Source organism: Sturnus vulgaris, chromosome 19, assembly GCF_052056855.1.
Source record: "Sturnus vulgaris isolate bStuVul1 chromosome 19, bStuVul1.hap1, whole genome shotgun sequence".
NCBI lineage: Eukaryota > Metazoa > Chordata > Aves > Passeriformes > Sturnidae > Sturnus > Sturnus vulgaris.
The window spans coordinates 8,100,044-8,105,979 of record NC_142261.1 but is presented as its reverse complement, the minus strand read 5'-3'; the positions used below and the strand labels follow the sequence as shown (position 1 = coordinate 8,105,979).

General features: G+C 49.3%; 1 long non-coding RNA gene across 1 annotated transcript; it reads right to left on the bottom strand.

Annotated features, from left to right (window-relative positions):
- Nucleotides 1–1,371: 1,371 nt before the first annotated feature.
- LOC148221644 (uncharacterized) lies at nt 1,372–5,136 on the bottom strand. The gene is made up of 2 exons (XR_015807670.1): nt 4,675–5,136; nt 1,372–1,673 (listed from the first exon to the last, which is right to left on the bottom strand). It is a non-coding gene; the product is annotated as an uncharacterized LOC148221644 (long non-coding RNA).
- Nucleotides 5,137–5,936: the final 800 nt, after the last annotated feature.

The following is a 5,936-nucleotide window of genomic DNA, read 5'->3' as shown; positions in this document are numbered from 1 at the left end:
AAAAAACAGGGACAGGGGACTCGGGGGTCACTTTATTTATTTTGTGTTGGCCGGGTACAGCAGAGGGGCTGCCCCAGACTCCTCGCCCGCGGGGAGCGTCAGCGGGCCCGGGGCAAGCGGTGCGGGGAGCCGCTCACCTTGCCCTGCCCCTGCGCGCACGCTCTCCGCCGCTGCGTGTTTAAACAAAGAAAGTTGCACAACCAAAGTCCGTCCGTCAGTGTCGTGTGTATCCCCTCCGCCCCGTTAAGGTGGCCCTCGGGGGGCGGCGGGACGTCCCGTCCCCGCGCGCTGTCACCGGCTCGTCCCCGGCTCTCGCCGCTCCCCGGCGCACTGACGCCCTTTCATTATTGCACTGCTCGCTGCGACCGTGACAGTAGTGCAACAGGGAAAGAGGGGCAGCCCGGCCGGTGGTCCCAGCGCTGGCACAGCCGCTGCGGCGGCTGCCGGGCTGGGGGCACGGAGGGAAGAGCCCGAGTGGGATGGGAAGATCCTGGCTTTGTCCCCGAGCTGGCCGCCTCCTATTGGAATGATGCTGGGGGCAGCTCGCGGGGAGGGGGGGCAGGGAGTTAAACCGAGGGCAGCGGCAGCCGTACAACGGGGAGGCAGCGGCCACGGCCCCGTAGCACGGCTCTGGGCCCTGCCCCGTGCCCCGCCAGGCCGGAGAGGCGAGCCCGGCCCCGGGGAGACGCGCGGCAGCGGCCCCGCGGCAGTGGCTGCTCCGCCGCGCCCTGATCCGGCCCTCAGTCCCCTCCCACCACCCCTTTCCCTGGGCCCCTGAGGTCCCGAAAGGGACCGCGGGGACCACCTGAAATGGAAGGCAGGGCCACCCACCCGGCCATCCCGACTGCTGTCAGCCCCCAGCTGATCCTCACAAAGCGGAGAGGAGATTTAACACCCCCATCCCTGCTCCGTTCCCACGTACCTCAGAGAGCAGCTCTCGGGAAGGGCCGGAGGCAGTGCCCGGCCCCGCTGCGCCGCCCGACCCTGGAATAGCCCCGGGTGCGGGGCACGGCCGCGGAGCCCGGCGGGCCGCACTCGCCGGGCAGAGGCATGAGCTTTGTTTCGCAGAGGTTATTGGGATTAAAGCCTCGGTCTCTTTGTGCTGTGCTCTGCTTTGCACCACACTCTTTTTCGGGTTGGGATCAGGCACAGAAACAGCAAGTATGGCTATGTATCTCCTCCCATCCTTTGGTGGGTGTTTACATCAGTATGTAATATAGACACCCTTCAAGAGTCTCAGAACTCGTGCTATTTTAAAAAGGAATCATGATGGGTTTCTCTCGTTTCAATCACTGCTTGTGTTTTAAACACGAGGCCGTTTTGAATCCTGTGTGATAGCATCAAAAATATGCCCATTACTCACAACCTGAGTCACCAGAATAGCACGATTATTTGTCACAAATAACATCTCTGTACAATTACTCGCCTATCTAACAACTCAGCATTTCACAACTTCTCCCTTAACTCGGTGGGCACATGGGATTATTTTTTCCTGCTGTGGCTTTCTTCTCTCCATGAAGAATAACCCTCAAAAGAAAAGACCCTATAAGCAATATTGCACTACTACCCTGATCACAAAAGCAGAGGCAATATTGATAGGGTCTCATCCTTAAGGTTAGGAAGCTGGATAATGTGTCGTGCAGCAGGTGACTGGAGGGAGCTTCATTCCATGCCTGCAAATGGGGAAGGGGTAAAAAGTTAGAAAGCAGTGCACTGCCCCTATGGATCACAGCACCATGTGCTCCTGGGAGAGTGGGGAAGTAGGAATGGAGTAAATCTCTGACCCACAGAATCCATGCACAGGCACTACCCCTTTCTCCCAGGACACATTTAACGCCAGTATGGATTTTATCCAGGTTTCTGTACCTCCATCCCCAGTTCTCACTTTCTTCTGTGTAAATTTCTCTCCCTTATTAATAGCCTCAGTCAATTAGCTGCCTAGCTGTCAGAGGCTAGGAAGTGCTATTTATTTGATTAACTGATAGTTGTATTTTGAGCCTCTTAGTAACAGGCATCAAGCCCTCAGAGAACTTCCTTTCTAGGACTGTCCTACTTGGAACCCAGTGTTTTAAATATCCCTCCCTTCATTGGAAATCACGAGATTAATACAGACCAAAAATTAGAAAGCAAAACAGGATCTCCAGGGCTGGCTCTCCAGCACTGACTTCACATTTATGCACACAGGTTAAACAGTGTTTGGAGACGCACGCGTGTTTTGCCCTAGCTTGTTTTGTTTGGCTTTTTCTTCTCTTCCCCCTCCCCAGCACCTTTTCTGTCCAAGGCTGGAAGGCATAGTCTTCAGCTGGGGCTGGCTTAGTGTTGAATACACTAACAGCCACAGAAATTACTCCCAGGGAAGGGCTGAGACACCTTCAGCTTCAGGGGTGTTTTGCCAACTAGACTCTTCCTCTGCACTCTGGCTCCCAATTAACCTGCCCCAGCGCATTTGTCACGTAGGAACACTTGAGAGTCCAGAGGAAGGGGAAGGAAATTTCATTCCCAGGCCATCCCAAACCAGGTCACGATTTTGACACATTAAGCTTCTCTTTCCTCAGCCTGCTTTCCAGTGGATTAAATAAGAGTGTAATGAAGGGACAATCCCCTAATTCATGGATTCCTGGCTAATTTGTCCATGCCACATTTATCTGGTCTTTGCCATTAGAGGCCCCTGGCTTTTGGCATGCTGGTGTGAGGCAGCCCTGCATCATCTTTGATGCTGCCTCACTTGCCAAAGAAAAAAGAACTAGGCAAGCTCCATTCAGTGTTTGATTTCTTCTAATACCCAATAATCAAAATCTCCAATCTGTCTCAACCCCTCCTTCTCCCCATCCTTTGTGATGCTTGTGGAAGAAAATGGGGATCTTTTTTCTACATTATTTATTTATATTAAATCTTTGGTCACACTAATTAAAAGGCCACATTCACAGATTGCTGAAATCTCAGAATTGAGTTTTATCAAACTTCTGTATTCCTGTCACCTTGACAAAACCTCAGGTTTAATCCTGCCATTGCTTCTCAACAATCCCTGCAACCTAGATATCCAGTTGGACTGAGAACATAAAAAAAAGATGCAGCTAGGCTCAGCCTTACCTTTCCATCTATTCCCGTCCAGTCTATTTTGTTTATTGTTTACCGTGTCTTTTCCACTCTTCAGCCTTGATGTTATCTCAAGCAAGACTTAGGAGGTAATGCACACAACAAACCTACTGGCAAGTTTACAGTGGAAACACACAATCTGCACGTGAAGTGATGTTACTGATGCATGGATAGTGTGGGGGAAAGCACGATTTGACAACTTCCTCACAACTTAAATACTTCAGTAGTTGCAGAAGCTACAACTGGCAGGGGAGGGTAATGGATGTAATTAGAAAGGTCAGCCACAAGTTCCAAGCAAAGGCAATTAAGTTACTTTATGTTTCTGGATCTGTACTGAGAGCCTAGATGTGTCTCAAAAATGTCCTTATCTCTAAGTGCTGTATTGGCACAGGCCTCCCCACACGTTCCCCTTTTTTTTAACAAAATAGGAAAAATAAAGACTGAATTAGCCTTCAATAGTATTCCAATAGTATTCCACCTAGTTTGCAAATGATATGCAAAGCCTGGGTTGCACTATGTTCTATAGCAGGGAGACTCTCTGGAATGTATATGGGGGTTATTTTAAAATAAACGTTTAAACACGAGATTATGAAATGCATGCTATTTATACACTGTGAGGCTCAGCATCTCTAGATATGTTTAGAAACCTCTCTTGCCTTTAATCACAGTTATAGAAACTAAATGGAAATGTCACCCAGACTAGTATGGAAATAACACTTTATATGTTGCTCAATAATGGAAGCTCTTTTTTTGGCAGTGCATGTGGGGGAATCTTACTGTAGTGGAGCCTTTGCTATGTGTTTAAGTCCACTTCTTCTGATGTTAGGAGACAAATAGACTGAAGTGTCCTTACGATGAAACCTTGGGATAAATAAAGTAGTGAGCTGAGTCTCTGGAGCTGAGAGGCCTCTGCTCTTCATGAGATCAGACCTTGCCTTCCCTGGTTTAGCTTAGGGAGCCATTTCTCCTTCCTTGTAGCTGTTTTGTTTGTTTATTTCTCTCGTGGTTAAAGATGCCACTGGGGCAAGCGGTTTTTTAAAATTTTCATCTCAGTTACAATCCCGCAAAACATAGAAGGGCACAGTCCAGCCTTGTTTCCCTGGTCACAGCCAGTTCTCTAGCCTGAGGAAAGGAGACCATTTAAAAGACATCTTGCAATTAAATATATTATATAGTTTACAATATATTTTCTGCAGCGGAATTGACACTATCACTAAAGGTCAAAGCAAACACTTTAAACAGCTGTAGGCTGAAAGTTGATTTAGAGTTTTCGATCCTATTTAATAATTTTATCATTGTTTTAAAACTGGGAAGTGTTGCCTTTTTTTTCTTTTTTTTTTTTTCTTTTTTTTTTTTGAGAAAATTCTTAGCATTCCAGTCCTGTCTCCTTAAGTCTATCTAGCAAGTTTGTACAAATCTGTCCAGAGAAAAAGGGGATTCTTGCTTCCATGCAAGAGTCAACTTGTCCAGGTGTGAGACTCCAGAGAGTATGGGTTGATAATCCTCTCTGAAAACATCACCTTCCCAAGTGTGTTTCACCCACCGAGCTCAGGGATTCTGTCACCCACAGCCACTTACCAATACGTTCCCCTTCTCCTGAAATCAGGAGGGATTACACTCCAGAATGTCCTGCCATTTGATTCTTGTTCATAATATTTAGTTTGTGGGTTTCAATAACCCTTTTCTCAGCAGCAATATTTCCTCGGCTGGCAGAACCCAGATCTGCGTCAGTGAGCTCCATTAAAAGGAATGACAGAGCTCCTTAAACAGCCCAGACTTTGTAACCCCACAATACGGCTTTTCTGCATGGTGTTTACCAGCGCTCTGCTGTCTGACGGAAAAAAAAAAAAAAAAAAAAGAAAAAAAAAAGACGACTTATGGTACTAAATGCAAGAGGAAAATAGGGCTAAATACTATCACCCTGGAAGTGGCGATCCCACTGTTGGGCCTGCCTGCACAGGGCAATGAAAGGCCTCGTAGTTGCCTTGGCTGGGGAAGGGAACATGCGGGGCTGATCCTGAGGTCCCCCAAATAACTCTCCCCCACGGCAAGGGCCAGGCTCCCCTCATCACCCCCCGCTGCCCCCAGCCCGCCCGTGCCCGCAGGGACAGGGTGTGGTCTCCGCACGGGGCCCCAGGCCCGGGTCTCCACAGCCGGGGCCAGTGGCACAGCACGAGGGGAAGCGGCACCTCCTGCCCCCGCCCGGCCGCCTCCCTTCCCCAAACCACCCAAGAGCGGCCAGAGCAGGAGCGACCTTAACACAGATCTAGCACTCAATGCAATGACTCAAAAAGTCCCCCTGAAAAAAAAAAAAAAAAAAAAAATCCCTCTGAAAACTTAAACCATCTGATTTCACTTTCCGCTCCAATTGGTTGTGTAGCCAGGGCGCAGGTCTGGCCTCCTCCACCACACTAATACCCTATGTGTGCTGCCTCCACAGAGGAGGGGTTCTTTTAACAAGTTTATGCAACAACAGGATGGAGGCTCTGCCGGAGCCCTTCCCCCCGCAGCCCGACCTGATTCCCCGCATTCCTCCCGCGCCCTCCCCCTCCGACCCAACTGGAGACAAACTCTGGCATCTCCACACACATGCAAATGGTTTCCCTTGCACAAATACAGACTCCTGAAGGGGCCTTTGCTTCCGAATCCCCCCTCTCTTTTTCTTTTTTTTTTTTCTTTCCTCCAGAGCTTTTTTTTTTTTTTTTCGTTACATTCCTCAGCCAGGCAGGGTTAAAAAAAAAGAAAAAGTGGGGAAGGGAGGGTTTGGAATGTGTAACCTCCATCCCAGGCCCAAATCTGCAGGGAACCCCGTCCTCTCCCCTCACACCCCTAGGGCCTGC